General features: G+C 49.8%; 1 protein-coding gene across 2 annotated transcripts in view; it reads right to left on the bottom strand.

Moving 5' to 3' along the window:
• The window catches only part of LOC142575417 (uncharacterized), a 629,386-nt gene that overhangs the window by 279,610 nt on the left and 332,271 nt on the right, over positions 1–17,505 (bottom strand). For both annotated transcript variants that reach the window (XM_075684777.1, XM_075684778.1), the window contains one exon: positions 8,338–8,399. The gene's annotated coding sequence lies outside the window, so the exon portion shown is untranslated. The remainder of the gene's footprint in view (positions 1–8,337; positions 8,400–17,505) is intronic.

Below are 17,505 nucleotides of genomic sequence, written 5' to 3'. Positions count from 1 at the left end.
GTTCCAGTGGAAGTCGTTCCTTACTGCTTCGCGCGGGCTCTCGAGAAACTGTCAACTGGAGCGCCATTGTATTTCGCAACGGAATTTAAGGCTGCACAACTCGAAAGTGGTGCTTGTCTTGCGATTTGTGCTAAGGCAACGCGACTTCACTAATGCTCGTCTTCACTTTTTCGTCACAACGTCTCCCGCTAAACTGAATAATCAGTAAGTTAAATAATGAATTTCGTATTATTAACTACTTGGATATTCCGACTTTTCGTGCTGGCAATCACCGCCAGCTTCAGAAATTCATCTGAAAATCGCACGTCACAAAAAAAAAAAGAGACAAATAAAAGAAGAAGAAGAGAGAGAAAGAAGGCGCCTGTAAGGTATACACGCGCATCTTTTTCTAGCAGTTTATTCAGACAGGCAAAGAACAGCTGACACATACATGACGCACGTAATATCTTTTTCTCCGTATTGAGCGAAATGCCAAACGCAAGAGAGAAACTTGAACTTCCGTGCTAGAATATTTTATTAATTTATTATTTTTTTCCGTGGATGAGGAAGGATTTGCAGACTTCAGCAGTTTTTTAACTTGAGTATTAATTTATGTCGTAGTGATGCTTCCTCAGAGCGGACTCATGTGGTCATATGACGATGATGATCCATTAATCAATGGCATCGTTCGACAATAACTTCTCTGTTCTGTTCCGCCACAGAGGGGTTGTTGTGAAGAGATTGAGGTAAAGAGTACCTCAGTTACTGCATTTCTATGTGTTATGCGGCCAAAATAATAAATAAATAAATGATAAGAATAACTCCTCAGTTCCGTATTTAAAAGGCAACTACGACAAGAAAAATGACAACAACTTTCTTGCGATGTCCACAGCATCGTCTTCGTCCATTACAGCGTATATACAACTACTTTACCTCAAATAAATAAATAAATAAATAAATAAATAAATAAATAAATAAATAGAGAAAGAAAGGAAAGAAAGAAAAGGGGGAAGCGAGGCGCAGAAGACACCACACACACAAGCCTCATCTGCCATTGTCTCCGTTCTTGCGCTATTACTCTCTCTGAAGCTGAAGATGAAGAGGTGTGGCCTGACAAGACGGCACGATGACAGCGTAACGGATATGTTGGACAGACGGAGGAGGAGACGCAGTGAACCCAGTTCCGAGCTTCTAACTGCTGTCGTGGTAAAGCAGTAATAAAAGGAAGAACTCGGCCAGATTCTGTTTCCTTTTTCTTGCGTGTTTGTGTGTGTACGTTTTTACACGGGAGGTAGGTGAAACGTTACGCATCAACCCCGTCATGTTACGGGTACGAGGTTTCCTCAACAGGGACGTTGTATGGCGCTGGAGTGGTACGCTCCACTATGAGAGCGAGAAAAGGAGCATACAAGCATCTTTCCTTCTCCCCCCCCCCTTTCTTTTCCCCTTTAATTAGTTGTTTTTCGCGTATCTTCCTTCACGCACTTTTGGGGAGTTATCGCACATCCCGGTGGGTGTCGCGGGTGGACTCACCCAAGGTGCATCGATACAATGGTGCCAGGACACTTATTGCATTGTTATCGGTGCACCCCATCCGTTAACCGCTACTCCAGGGCATAGCTGGTGTGTGAGAAGTAAAACGTAGAACGTAACTCGTACTGTGCGGCCGCGCAGTTCCCCGGGCAACTCCGCAGGACGTCGACATACTGGTGCAGCTTGCTTGCGCAGAAATGGTTTTTGCAAGAAATGCCTCGAACCCGCAACCTTATGTGATACTCTGATGGGATTCTCGCCGATCGCGTATCCACGACGCTATAGGAGCGTATATTCACGCGCAGACACTGGGATGAGTTGATGACGCACCAGGAGCCTAAGGGCAAATAGGCCGACATCGATAAGGGCCGCGATCCCTATCAGATGAGGTAAATACGAGCGCGTGATTTCGATCCCACACACATGTATGCAATCAGAGCTGAGGCGTTGGCACTCAGTACTGTCTATATAAAGCCAAGTCCCCAAGCCCATTCAAAAGATCAAAAGTTATTTCGCTGAGCGAAATACAGGCTCATATATATATATATATATATATATATATATATATATATATATATTGTAAGGAAGATGACGAGCGTGCGCTCAGTCAGCAGCATCAAGCGCGCAGCAGAGGCTCGAGCTCGGCAAATGCTCGGTGCATCGTAGAACCGGCGGTCGCTACGAACCCCAATAAACCTCCTTTATTAGTGGTGGAGGTGCGGGGTAACGTTCCACTCTACCATCCTGGAACTCCGTTCTCGGACGCTACCCTCCGCCATGCCGGACTGTTATGTTTGTGCCTTGGGATTTGCCTGACGGGAGGCCAGTGCTGTGGTGTGTCGACCGTGGAGGCATCATTCATGCCCACATGGTGCCCGCTTCGGGCACACGACGACTAAGTGCACGACTTGGGTGTCCTCGCGGCTGCACGGCGTCAACTACGGAAGCGGCCGCCGGCTCACCGACTGCTATTCGGCCCCTCCTCGTGCGGGCAGCAATGCACCCCCTCCCTCCTTTGTGCGGCGGCGCCCAGGGGCAACCCTTTTAGTGACCACCCAAGGACTATGTTTCAACACCTTGCCTTGCAGAGTGGTCCCTTTGTCGTATGCCCGGCCATTGAACTTGCCCAGCGCACCATACCGACCGACCGCCAGATTGGCCTGACGGCGCAGCGCGGTGCCCGGAGGCGCCGGCCACTGAAAGCGGCGTTGGGACCACGGAGGCTGCCCGGACCCTCTCTCTCTCGAAACTGTTCGTCCTTAGGGACTGTCTGGGGAATCTGGGGACGGGAAGTGTTATTTAAGCAGCTTGCAGCTGCTCTGTTGCTCTCTCCTGATATCTACGCCAACTTGTACATACTGTATAAAGAATTCTTCGCCGAGAAAGCTCTCCTCGTCTCTGACTCTGCGTGAAGCGGGGTCCAGACCTCCTGCCGGCCACGCATGCCTCGGCACACGCAACAGCTGGATGGCGAGCGGTGGGATCGAGCCTGAAGTATGACGGATGACAGCACACCGAGATCACGGGGACGGACAGCTTAGGGCTGGTGAGTGTTGGCTTTGCTCTTTTGAGTGACCAGGCTGACTGGATAGAGGTGTAATCCTAGTCGCTGGTAGGGACCTGCCGCAGAAGCGTGTGTTTTGGTACTTCTGGGTAGAGGTCGAGGCATTGTCACACCAGTGTTCCGCGATGGATCTGAAACGGTTGCTTAGAACTCAGCTCATAACCCTATGCGAGGAGCTAGGCGTTGAAGTTCAGCTTCAAATGACGAAAGCAAGTATCATTGAAGCGATTGAGAGCACGGATCTTGCGAAAGAGGAAATCGTAGAAATGTGGAACGAAATCCTAAGGCGCAAGGCGGACGAGCAGAAGCTAACAGAGCTTCAGATAGAGAAACTTCGACTTGAAGTCGAGTTGAGAAAGACAGGTGTGGTTCCGGAATCAGAGGGAGCAGGTAGACATGACCTTTATGATCTATCTAAACTTATGCAGCCCTTCAAGGTTGGGCAAGACATAGGCCTGTATCTAGTAAATTTCGAGAGAACTTGCGAAAAGTCAAAATTTGTTCGCAGCACTTGGGCGCGGCGCTTGCTTAGTTTGTTGCCCTGCGAGGCAGCAGATGTGCTTGCGAGGTTGCCTGCGGATGATTCTGACGACTATGATCAGGTAAAAGAGAGCCTATTGAAGCGGTTTCATTTGTCAGCAGAGGCATTCAGGCAGAGATTTCGAAGTCTGAACAAAAGGCAGGGCGCGACTTTTGCTGAGTTTGCTTATGAGTTAAAGGTAAATTTGGCCGAGTGGTTAAAGGGCGCCAAAGCTTTTGGAAGCTTCGAAAAGGCGTTAGAAGTGTTTGCCTTGGAGCAGTTTTATTCAAAGATGCCAGAGGCAATGAAACTTTGGATCCAAGACAGGGATCGTGTCGAGTCGGTGCAGTCAGCCGCTGACCTGGCGGATCAGTATGCCTCACGCAGAGGAATTAAAGAGGAGGCTACGATCGCCGGTGCGGTGGAAATGAGAGGCTGGAAGGGTACAGCTAAGCCCAGTAATGGGAAGGATGCTGCGAAAGAAGTGGAGCCGAAGGTTCACGAGCAGCCGGTAGGGGAACAAGAGAGAGAGATTCGTGAGAAACGTTCACAGAAGAGCTTGTTCGAAGAACGGAGGCCGGTGACGTGCTTTAATTGCAACGAAACCGGTCACATAGCTGTCGGCTGCCGCAAACCAAAAGTTGTGTTCGCGTACGTTTCTGACACGCAGATTAATGATGAGCTGCTCAAACCGCACCTGTCTAAACTGCAGGTGAATGGGAAAAACTGTAACGTGTTGCGGGACAGTGGAGCAACCATTGACTTGGTGCACCCAGATTATGTGAAGCAGGAGCAGTACAATGGCAAATGCGCTTGGATAAAGCCTGTGTTAGAGGACACGATTGTCTGCCTTCCGGTCGCAGATGTGGTGCTCAGCGGGCCGTTCGGTGAAGTGTGTGCTGAGGCGGCTGTTTCTAACAAGCTGCCGCCGCAGTACACTTACTTGTTCTCTAACCGCACCGATCGCTTACTGAGGGACCAGGGTAAAGATTGGGTAGAGGGTAGCGTTCCGGCTCTAACGACATCTAAAGCGCGTGCCTTGGCTGCTAAGCTGGAAATGAAAGAACGGGATACCGACGTGGAAGTGAGCCCACCACTCGGCGATGAGTGCGAAATTGAGCCAGAAAACCCTTCAGTATCTGTGAGTAGTGAGGGAGAGACAGTTAAGCATGAGAGAGAGATTGCAGAAAATGCAGAGGTGAAGGCTCTTGGGCAATCAGGCAGAACAACCAGACAAACCAAGTTCGAGAGCGCATTGATGAAGGACGTCGAATGTGTCGACAGGTTATTTGTCCTCCCGTGCTCTAGCTCGCTAGATAGCATGCTGGCAAAAGTGACGAGAGAGGTTCTCATTAAGGAGCGGATGCTAGAAATTCAAATAATCGAGCCTTGCGAGAGCGCTTATGCTTCTCCGCTCATTCTTGTAGAGGTCCCGGGTAAAGACCCACCACCTTGCATTGATTACCGGAAGCTGAATGCGACAACCAAAGATCAGATCTGTCCCATTCACCAATATTCAGAACTAGCGGCTACACTGACTGATTCTCTAAGAAAATCGGCTCTCGAAAGAGTAATTTGGTATGACGCCAAGGAGCACATGTTTCAGGGGCTCAAAGCGGCTCTCTCGGCTTCTCCCGTGCTGCGTGCACCGAACTACGACCGACCCTCCATTGTACAGTGCGATGCAGGCAATCGTGGGTTGGGGGTTGTGTTGTGTCAGGAGGGTGACAATGGTAAAGAGCACCCAGTGTTATGCGCCAGCCGAAATCTCACGGTACGAGAGGAGGCCTATAGCTCATTGGAAAAAGAAGGTGCATGCCTTGTTTGGGAATCTCAAAACCTAGCCTGCTACCTTTACGGAACGACATTTGTCTTTGTGACTGATCATTGCCCGTTAAAGTGGCTGGCTCAAATGTCAGGCAAGAATCCCCGATTGTTAAGGTGGAGTCTAGCCCTTCAGGAACTGAATTTCAGCGTGCGCTATCGAAAGGGAGCGGCCAACGCCAATGCTGATGGTTTAAGCCGCGCCTTTTAGTTTATCTTGCCAGCTTGTACTAGATTTCTTTTGACTGCAACTGTATAGTTTTGTTTATTTGCCTTGTGAAGAAGCGAGAGCACTTGTGTGACTGCCAGAAGTTAACGAAGTACATGTATAGGAGTTTTCACTTTCAATGCCAGCTTGGTCGCTTGGGGAGTACGGCTTGCACTGCCGAGCCAGTGGTTTCGTTCTACGTAATTTAGGAGAAAATCAAGAGATAGGAGGCGAAGCAGATCTGTTCCGTCGAGCAGCTGAGACTTCTCACCGTACGAGATCTTCCCCGTCGGCGGAGGAGCTGTTATGTTTGTGCCTTGGGATTTGCCTGACGGGAGGCCAGTGCTGTGGTGTGTCGACCGTGGAGGCATCATTCATGCCCACATGGTGCCCGCTTCGGGCACACGACGACTAAGTGCACGACTTGGGTGTCCTCGCGGCTGCACGGCGTCAACTACGGAAGCGGCCGCCGGCTCACCGACTGCTATTCGGCCCCTCCTCGTGCGGGCAGCAATGCACCCCCTCCCTCCTTTGTGCGGCGGCGCCCAGGGGCAACCCTTTTAGTGACCACCCAAGGACTATGTTTCAACACCTTGCCTTGCAGAGTGGTCCCTTTGTCGTATGCCCGGCCATTGAACTTGCCCAGCGCACCATACCGACCGACCGCCAGATTGGCCTGACGGCGCAGCGCGGTGCCCGGAGGCGCCGGCCACTGAAAGCGGCGTTGGGACCACGGAGGCTGCCCGGACCCTCTCTCTCTCGAAACTGTTCGTCCTTAGGGACTGTCTGGGGAATCTGGGGACGGGAAGTGTTATTTAAGCAGCTTGCAGCTGCTCTGTTGCTCTCTCCTGATATCCACGCCAACTTGTACATACTGTATAAAGAATTCTTCGCCGAGAAAGCTCTCCTCGTCTCTGACTCTGCGTGAAGCGGGGTCCAGACCTCCTGCCGGCCACGCATGCCTCGGCACACGCAACAGGACGTTGACCAGCAGACTCTTCCATCGCCACCCGTCCCTTGCGCTGGCACCGTTCGCCAGCGGGAGCTTCCCATCTTGAGCGGAACCGACGACAACGACGTTGAAGAGTGGCTATCGTCCTACGAACGGGTGAGCGTTCACTACAAATGGAATGACTCGGACAAGCTGGCTTACGTATCATTCTACCTCGCGGGCATGGCCAGTCTCTGGTTCAGCAATCATGACAGGGATATCCGAACGTGGTCAGCGCTCAAGACGTCGATTACAGAAGTATTTGACCGACCCGCCGTCAGGAAACTCCGAGCCGAGCAGCGTTTGCGTACACGCGTACAGGACATGGGTGAGACATTCACCAGCTATATAGAAGACGTTCTCGATTTGTACGGGCGCGTGAACGCTGCCATGACGGAAGCGGAAAAGATCAAGAACGTCATGAAGGGAATCTACGATGACGCGTTCCAAATGCTTCTGGCCAAGGACCCGCGCACTTCAGCTTGTACCAGAGCTATGATGAATTGCGTAAGCGGCGAGCTCTGACAAGACGACATCCCACACCAAATGCGGCATCACTCTGCAGCCTTACCACCGGCCCAAAACAAGCCTCCCTGATAACGCAAATAAAGGATTTCGTCCGCGAAGAAGTCGTACGACAGCTATCTCTGGTGTCCCTCACTCAGGAGTCTACCAGCACTTTGCCGTCTCATATCCGTAAAGTGATCCATGAAGAGGTCGCGGAAGCGCTGCCGGCTGTTCACCAGCAGGATGTCGTGACTACACCAGTCACTTATGCTACGGATGCTACAATGGAATGTATAATGCTGTCGTCATATTTCAAGCTTACACGCTTATGCACGAAGCGCTTTACCTGTGACGTCTAAATGGTGAATGAGAAAAGGCGAGGTTTCATGCCAGAAACGGAGTCTGTGACGACTCATTCTGCACTGAATGCCATGCGGTTTGCGATTTACGTCAAAGCATTCCTTCGTCTTGTTTCTAGATCAGCTCTGAATCGAAGCGGGGATCGCGGGGCTTCGTACCAGGCCGTTCGTCGCAAATGTGTCCTTCACTTCGATACGCGGACCTCGTTCATTTGCTAGTGTCGCGAGACACTTGCTCCGCATTAGCATGTATAGGTGGTTGTGAACGGCGCTTCTGCAGGGAGCTGCCCGGCAGGGCGAACGCCTTAGAGGACCTCTAGGCTCAACGAAACGTACAAATCGACAAAAAAAAAAAAAAAAACGGGGGGGGGGGGGAGAAAAGTATATGTGGAAGAGGATAGGGGAAGAAGCTTTCTTTTTTTCTTTTCGCAAACAGGCGTTTGCCTCTAAAAAGCGTTACGTTTGAGGAGGAACGTGAAGCGGTTTCGTTGTGTGACACGAACAAGCCTAATTAATAATCATGCGGCGAGTGGTCCCGGTAGCACGGTCGTTTAGTGGTTGTGATATTGAATTTAGTACGGCTGCACTAGGATTCAAAGCTCGTGGTTGTCGTAAAAAAAAAAAAAAAAGCTGTTTCTTCCCGTACGTTTAAGGAAGGTCACATCGTGCCCCACGCACATAATCGCCGGACACTTCGCTCTACAATCTACAAGTGCGTCTTACAAAGCTGTCACCTTAGAAGTACTTTCGCGTCCGTTTCGCGTGCAATTTGAAACGGAAGCTCCCGTTTCTTTATTTTCTTTTCAGAAAAGCTGGCCTTAACCGCTCCTGCAAAGGTTCAGGTTCACTCACCCCATCGGATGCAGAGCCTTATCCTGCTGCAAAGGACACCTTCTGTTCCTTTTGGTTGGTCACTGCGTGAAGAAAAAAAAAACATAGAAAGAAAATAAGGGACAAAAATGGAACCGCGTAGAAGCATATTAAAAGATGAAGAAAATAATAAAGGGAGCAAGCCGGTGTAGAAGGCGGTGTTTTACACAGCACCGTACTTCATAGCACACTGGTCACGTTGCTTTGAGTCAAGCCGTAGCCGATTGGTATGCCCACCAATTTTCAAGCGATCTTTCACGAGGCGTTAGGTTATATTATACGCACGGCGCAAAATTACATGGAGGGTGTCGGTTCACTGCATCTCCGAACCACGCCTCCTAAGCGAGAGGCCTGCAGTCTAGCAACTGTGGCGTCACGTTAGTGTGCTGTACGTGCGGTGTGAACCCCCCCCCCCCCTCTCTCCTTTTCCTTTTGCCTCAGCACTGTGCCTTTCTTTTTGGTCTACCCTTCTTCATGCATGCCCTTACCCTGGGGCGAGGTATATAGTTGCATGTCCCCTAGTTGATATCGATGTCTTTCCGTGCCTTTGCATCGCATCTATGTTTATCGGTATAACTGAGTTCGCGCACCACAAGCCCAGGCCCTACACCCGACTTGTACTGCTGCATAGAGTTAAAAAAAAAAAGAAATAAAGAAAGGGAAGGCGAGGTGACACCTCGAGATAAGCGTGGTGTTCGACCACCATTCAAAGAGACGGCGAAGGAGCCACATGAATCGTGCATAGTGCAGCGCATTGCAGGCAAAGGTGACCACAAGCACAGAGCGAACGTATAAATTTGTGCGTTGTCGTTCAGCTCGAAAGTGCGCATCATTCGTGGGATTTACTCGTCGACGGTTCCAGTGCAGGCATAACATTATGGCCAACAACGAGGGTGTAAGTTTCAGGCATTTGAAAGGAAGGGTATGGGGAGACGGGGGGCTTATAATTCGCGTAGCTCATTCTCGAGAACAAAGTAACTGCGCCCGACAGAACACCGGCATATAGAAGAAGGCGTGGCACATAACGCGCAAACTACCATTTCTCGTTGCAGATCGAGGCGTTAAATCAAGGGGCACTGCTGCCGCGCGCCGAAATCGCTACCGCCTTGATGACAGGCACATTTCAAGTAACTCTTATCAGATCATGCGCACACGTTTCGGGCGGCGATACACACTTAGTCAACGAGGGATAAAGGCTTCCTTACTTCTTTCTTGCCTCAAGAGAGGCGGCCCTTTGTATAGCGCCGACCGTCACGAACGCATTAACCCGCATGTCCAATTTATTTTCTTCCTGTAATCAGCCCTGTTCTCCAGAGGTGTTAATAGCTTTGCGGAAACGGCAAGCTCGCTCGAATAAAAAAGAAAGACCCAAGTACGTCATTGGCGTGCCTCGGTTTTCTTCACAACGAGCCAGGTAGCGAAAGTGAGTGAATGGGAGAAAAACATCTTCAGGAATTTTCGGCGTTCTTTTACGAGCACGTTCAAAGATCGAGAAAGAAAAAGGTTATTCCTTCAAATGTCAAACGTCGCAGACAGGCTGCGAATGACTTTTACGGGAATCGAAGTGCGAACGACGAGAGGCACAGTGCAGCAAACGTTGCCTCTGCACACCGTAAAGGATGCTCCGCCTCCTACATTCTCAAACACTTGCCCGAGAATAAACGTGAACCTGCAAGTGAAGCACAGACACAACCGAGCAGCTGCGCAGGCAAGTATACCTACGCACGCACGCACGCACCCACGCACGCACGCACGCATGCTTGCACAAACGTACAGACACGCCGAATCTCAAGAAACGTAGATATCGTTTGTGCTCTAGGAGGGAAAAAAGAAAAAGACACCTTTCAGCAGAAAGAAAGGGCGCACATTTCTCAGAGGAGATAGGGATCGCTTTCCACACAGAACGCTCGCAATACGACGTCGTGTGAGCGAGACCACGCGTTCAACGAAACCCGCTCTTCTGACCGAGCCACGAAGAACAGTCAACCGCGTTCCCGTTCTGATTGGACTGCAAGCTGGCTGGCAATTTCGACTCGATTGCAACATCCTCACGTCGTATCTCCTTTATTCTTTTTTTTTCCCTTCTGCCTTCCCTCCGTCCGGCAAGTATACGGGGACACAAACTGTAGCCCACAATTAGACATCGTCGTCGTCACGAAGAAAAAGAAAAAAGAAAAAAGCACGATTGGAAGGGGACAGACACGGTGCAGTGAAGGTGGTGAGGGTTTGGATACGGATACAGCGACGGTAGCGAGGGCTTCGACCACAATGAAAACAAGAGCGATCGCGAGACGTCCTGCCCGCAGCTGCAGTAAGTGTCCGCGCGAGCGAGCGCCCAGGCTTGGCTGTATGCGCGCGAGTGTAGACAGAGGGGGTCGCTCGGAGAAATGAGCTCTATACATCACGGCGGAAAACGACGACGCGTTCGTGTAAGCGTTGTAAAGTTCGATTAGGGGCGCTAGGCGATCTCATTGCGATCGCCGGGGCGAGCGGGGGTTCATCAGACTCGCGCGGTATTCATTGGCGTCGTCGTGGCGAGAGGTAGCGCGGGAACGAGGAGGAAAAAAAAGAAAGAAGGAAGGAAAGGAGGAAGGCGAGCGAGTGAGTATACGCACGCGCGCGCACTTCCTTATCGGTATTTAATCGCGGAAGCGCAGGGGGAATTAACCGCAAATGCGGCCCGATAAATAATTGCGAGGGTATGGAAGAAGGGAGAGAAGAGGGGCTGCGCGAGGAGCGCGGACACTGGCGCGGCGGTCAGCGACGGTGTGAGAAAGAAACGGGGCTCACCACGCCGCGGCTCTTGGTCCGACTCATTGTGAGTATTACGCGTCCAATTTTCTTCCTTTCTTTCTTTCTTTCTTTCTTATACGTGCGCATCGCAGCTCAGGAAACGAGACGACGCCCGAGAGTCAAGCCTACGCGCTGGCATTATAGGACGTAACGAGGGGACCGAAAGGCCCCGTGGATCGAATCCCGCGCGGAGCATTAAATCAGAGCGGCGCGCGCTCGGCTCCAGAGTCAACAACTTTTCGCCGAAGGAGGCGCACAGCGAGGGTGATAATGTGGGGATTCTTTAATGTTGCTTGCTTTCTTACTGCGGGCCAGAAACCAGCCTTATAGACCCTCGACGCAATATACACGTGTAGGAGTGGCGGACTTCGCATCAATCAGGTAGCCAGCCACCTGGTGCGTTGCGATGTTAACGAACAGCGTCTCCCATCGCGTATAAGCAAACAGCGAACCAGCGTGGGTCGTTGTCTTGCGTTTAGGGATGCGACAACGGCAGCTTGGGCTGAGTCAGGGAACTGAGTTAAGCAACCATGCGTCTTAAATCTGCGTTTATTTACATAGGCGTGGCATAGCGGCGAGCATGTTACACCGCACTCGCGTGATATTCCACAGAACGCTGCGATGGTTGTAGTCTATCGCTGCATGGAACGCCGCTGAATGAACGCCAGATTTTCGATTTTGTTCACGCACTCCGCCACCTACGTCACAAACGCTGTTAACACTGTAACGAGTTGCTGGCATGACTGGATGCGCCCTGAGAACTTTGGCGCGATCTTTAAGATGCTCGCGAATGCAAGCATTGACGACCGGTATGTCAACTGCGCTGTCGCCTGTATTCCTCCGCTACTTCCATCGAATTAGCTTACGTGGGTCTGCACTACCTGTTGGTTATCTGTCTTAAGCATTACGTGGCTTATTCAAGCAACACTTTCTGTTAATCTCAACTATAAATGTTACCCTCCACCACAGCTTGCTTTCCAATCTATCTGTCACTTAACGGGACAACAAACAGGGGAAAAATATCATTTGAGCAGCATGAATAAATTACACTACTAGAGTGCAAATAAAAACGTCGTTTTCATCCTGGTAAGCCAGAAAAGGTAAGCCGGGAAAGTCTCAAAAACGAAAGACGAGCGCCGACGTCGCCTTGAAGTTTCCGCCTTGAAGTTTCCGGGTGCAGTTAATTTTTCTTTATCTATAAAGATTGAATGCATTGTATTCTAAAATGATCAAACACAGAGCTTAGCGAGCTTAGCAAGCGGCCCACGTAAGAGAATATACTTTTAAATAAGTGACGTCACGCTGAAGTACCGGTGCTGAGATTTGCGCACGAAATTAAAAAAGAAACTGAACTGAACAATTATATTTTATCTTGCAATAACTAGCATGTTACCGCCAAATTAACGATGATAAGAGTTTCGAAAACATACTTTATCAGCCTAAAGGTTAAACTCACTTCGGTGCACCTTGAAACGTTGCTGCGATCAATTTTCCTTTCGATAACTCATCTCGCGGTATTCAGCATGTTTTCAAGCTTCTTTGTTATCCGACAGGTTTCGGTCACATGAGTTTGCGCCGACAGAATGAAACGTTCGGTTTCCCAATCCGCTGGCGCCATCTGTCGTGCCTACGCCACTGTACGCATCCGCAACAAGACAAAAACGTCCTCGCGCACTTTCACGCTGGGGTGCACGGGTTTCGCAGCACGGGAGAATGATCTCGCGAATATCAAGAAAGATCACGAGACAAGTGTCGCCGCCAGCGCTGCATAGCGTGTCGTTACACGCTCGAAAGCTTTGTTCTCGAATCCTTGCACATTCCAGGCGACGCCCGCTTTCAAGGTATAGGCGAATCTCGGCTGACAAAATTGCCAAGGAAAAAAAAAAAAAATATCAAGCGAGCGTTCTTGCAGGATATCTGGCAGCAATATTTGCTTTTCGCGTTCCATTGAACAATATGACATTCGTGTCTGTACGTGCGTACAAATATCTATTATTGAGCAGTGTACTAATTAGTTTGCATTAATTACCCTAACACGGGTACACACGGGAAGACTCCTCGTGGTTAGCCTTATTTTTGGTTTTGCTTACCTTTAATGATTTTATTCTGAGCTTGGTATAAGTGTTTGGGCTTAGTTACGGCCATTTGTTGTTTGAGGAAAGGGGTAGCGTCAATTTGTTAAATATAACGGTGTGTTGGGACAGCCGGCTCTAATGTAACCTACCTTGCCGCATGTCTTCGGGGTTAACATGCAAAAACAAAAGAAAACGAGAAGGCATGTCCTGAGCGTAGCTCGCACATGAACGCATTAAAATTGTGCGTCCTGACAGCAACGTGTACCGCTTCGACTTCTAAATGGGAAACGTCGAGTGTTAGCTTTTGGTGCGTATGGATGCTGTTCAATACAATGTACGCATGAACGCAAGATGAATAGTATGCTTATGAGTGATGTTTGGGCTACGGTGGAGCGTGCGTATGAATGATAATACTGGTGCTTCGCATTAGCGCTCGTATAGGTGTTGCCGCCTTGCCGATTACGTGTTCGTCGAATCGGAACGCGTTGTCGGCGGTTACGCGGCTTAAAACCGCGCACGCATCGCTACGTAGGACAGTCGAGCCAGTTCTTCTTGGGAAGTCGTATGCATGAGCAGCTGTAGTATTTGGCGCACTGGTTTTAAGGCGCCAGGCCACGCCCTGGAAGGATACCACCGAGCTAACGTCAGGAAGTTGCGATAAGGGTCTAAAGCGAAACGATCGAGGGCTCGGCCCTGCACGCGACCGCACGGGACTTTGACTTGCGGAAGAGTCAGCATCACGCATTTGAAACAATGAGCATTTTAATCTGTTGACCTAGTGCGCTTATTTTAGGTGAAACTCAAACTCATGTGAAAATGTGAAATGCTTATAGGAGGTTTGAGTATGATTAGCGCTCCTGCACAAGCGACTGTAGCACTGTGCACAGTGTTGATTGTTATGCTGTGCTATGAATGGCTGTGATTATGTGTGTATGCTCTCGATTTTGTTATCTTTCTACGTAGCCCTCCTAGCGTAGGGTAGAATAACCCTCAGTGTAGGGTAGCAAACCAGAGAGAGAGAGAGAGCAAATGATAAAGGAAAGGTAGGGAGTTTAACCAGGACTGAGCCCGGTTGGCTACCCTACACGGGGAAAGGGAAAAGGGGACGGGAAGATTAAAAGAAGAAAAGAAAGTCTACTGGGTATATCGTTCGGTCACTCAGTCCATATCACAGACGCTGATTCAATCCAGTAGCCTTCAAATATCGCAGCAGAGCTTTTGTGGCCTTCTGTAGCTGCGATATGCGAGGCCTTGGTCCCAAGATCTTCTTCAAGATGAACGGTGTTCTATCTAGCTGATTGAGAGCTGTGCAGAGGTCATGTCTTTCGTTTTGAAAAGATGGACAGTAGCACAGTAGATGTTCTATAGTTTCCTCGGCACCGCAGGCATTACAGTCGGCGCTATCCGTCATTCCAATCAAAAACGTATATGCATTGGTGAATGCGACGCCCAAGCGTAAGCGGCACAGCATTGTTTCCTCATTTCGCAGAAGCCCTGGTAACAGCCGCAGTTGCATAGAGGGGTGGAGGGAATGCAAGCGTTCTTGGGTGAATTCAGGTGTGTGCCACTTCTCTAATGTCATACGGTGTGCTACCTTGCTTAGGTGTTGGGCTGCGTCGGTCCGCGATAAAGGTACAGAAACAAGGGTTACTCCTTCGTGTGCTTTCCTAGCAGCTTCGTCAGCGAGGTCGTTGCCGGAGATGCCGCAATGGCCAGGCAGCCACTGAAACACGACGTCGTGTCCTTCCGCTATCATACGATGGTGCATTTCTCGTACCTCCGACACTAGTTGTTCACACGACCCGCGACGAAGAGATGACGGAAGACATTGTAAGGCCGCCTTCGAATCGCAGAATATTGCCCACCGATTAGCGGGTTGGTAGCAAACCAGATTGTTTACTATGGTAAACCTCGCCTTCCGTCTCTCCCCCTCTCTTATGCCGGGAGGACTGGCCGTAACAAATATGGGGAATAAAAGAAAATCAAATAACAGCTTCCAACGCTGCACTGTGCAGCAACTGCAGCAATGTCTCTGCAAATTTATTGCCCGTCATCCAACCGGCGTAGTTTTCAGGATAAGAATTAAAATCTCAAAAAAGGCAGGAGCGAAGCTAGACGTGTACACTGAAAAGGCTATCTCCCTCTCGGCCTCAAGCTGTTAGCGTTCCTCGTTTTCCGAACATCACGTGTCTAAAGGTGCACGGGTTCCACCGCTCGTGTTCTATGTCAAATAGGGTCAGTGCCGCTCAGCGCTGTGCGGAATCTGTCAAAGGTTTCGGCGCCACTCCAGAGAAATTGCTGACGATTATATAAGGCTAGTCACCGCGAATATCACACCCTGGCTAAAAGTTTGGGAAAGGCGAACTAACGCATCCTCCTTATACTTCTTACTAACACGCTCCTCTGTACCGTTATCATGAAACATTTTGACCCTGTGGTCAATGGCAGGTGCCAGCACTGTGGGGAGCTAGCCGATACCTACCACGTGGCCTGGGCCTGTCAGTGTCGTCGTCGCAATCATCATCATCATCATAATCATCATCATCAGCCTGGTTACGCCCACTGCAGGGCAAAGGCCTTTCCCATACTTCTCCAACTACCATGGTTATGTGCTAGTTGTGGCCATGTTGTCCCTGCAAACTTCTTAATCTCATCCGTCCACCTAACTTTCTGCCGCCTCCTGCTACGCTCCCCTTCCCTTAGAATCCAGTCCGTAATTCTTAATGACCATCGGTTACCTTCCCTTCTCATTACATGTCCTCGGCGTCCCCTTTCTTATGGATTAAGATTATATTGGTGTTCTTCCAAGATTCCGGTAAGCTCGAGGTCATGAGGCATTGCATATACAGGGTGTGTAGTTTTTCTAGAACAATCGGCCCACCATCATTCAACAACTCTGCTGTTACCCTACCCGAGAGGACTGCGAAGCAGCCCTGCTTCGTTGCTCAGACATTCAGGCCTAGAAGTCCTTGGTTCAGAGAGCCAGGCTGGCGGCTTCGACCAATGGGATTCCGGACTAGGGGCTCCGCCTAGTATGTAGAGCCCCACTATGGGGCTCACACCTCTCACTACTGTAACAAAGGCTTTTCACCACTGCCACCACTACGAGCGACAAGATTTGTCGCGGGCTGACTTGTCGGCTGCCGGGTTACAGTTCACGTTTCTCCGAAGCTGGCTCCCCGAAGCTCGGGACGATGAGCGTAGCACAGCCGCTCACCTTCACGAGAATCCTGCGAGTTCAGTAGACCACGGGTCAGAAAGGGGGAAGGGGAGGGGTTCTCAAGTCGCCTTCCCCCCCCCCCTCATTTCGTACGGTAACAGAGCTAATATCCCGTCACGTTGGCTCATGCAGAGATTACGGTGTTCTACTGCTGAGCAAGAGGTAGCGGGTTCGATTGCGGGCCGCGGCAGTCGCATTTGGATGGTGGGAGAATGCAAAAAAAGAAAAAAAAATGAATAGAAAATAAAAATGCTCGTGTACAGTGCTTTGTGTGCATGGTAAAGAACCAAGTGAGGTCAAAAAATTAATCCGGAGCCCTCCACTACGGTGTGCATTATAACCCCACTGCGCTCGAGAGTACGAAATTGCGCTAGTTGGTTTGTGAATACCATGGCGAGCAGTGTACGGCGCAGGACAACTGCAAAAAAAGAAAGAAAGAAAGAAAGAAAGAAAGAAAGAAAGAAAGAAAGAAAGAAAGAAAGAGCAAGTGTTCCGTCTTCGCTCTCCTATCGTCCGCGCTGTTCATAATATCCACTGTGTAGATGTGTGGCGTTAAACCCTATACTTTAAAGTAACAGCTAGCTAAGATTTGTATAATGTGATTAGTGTAGTAAATAATGATTATCTTATTAATGAAACCATTCCTAGTCATTGTGGTCGCTATGGGCTCCGTGACAAGTGGACACCCTGCGCTGTCAAGCGGCGTAGCTTCGCCTGTATAATTGTAACCGCGTCTGTTTACGTTCCAGCTTGACTGTTTAGGACGGAACATGTTCTTTCTCGGCTGTATAAGAACCGAGAACCTCCTTAAAAACAAAAGCGCTCCTACATGCCTGCGCGCTCCTGCAAGTTTTGGGGCATCTTCGAGAGATCGTGTGTTCACCAATGGAATACGTTCGCTGTTACTAAAGGCGAAGGCAGAGTGAACGTACTTTATGTAGTAGTACGAGAGCTTTTGAACTGTAGTTAATTTTTGAGACCGGCATCTACTCCTACAAAAGAAGTTGATATAATAATAATGTCCAACCGCCTCCCTACGCAATGCCTCATGACCTCGAGCGT

This window comes from Dermacentor variabilis, chromosome 3 (genome assembly GCF_050947875.1).
Source record: "Dermacentor variabilis isolate Ectoservices chromosome 3, ASM5094787v1, whole genome shotgun sequence".
NCBI lineage: Eukaryota > Metazoa > Arthropoda > Arachnida > Ixodida > Ixodidae > Dermacentor > Dermacentor variabilis.
Note: the sequence above shows the minus strand (reverse complement) of the source record. Positions and strands in the feature narration are given on the sequence as shown.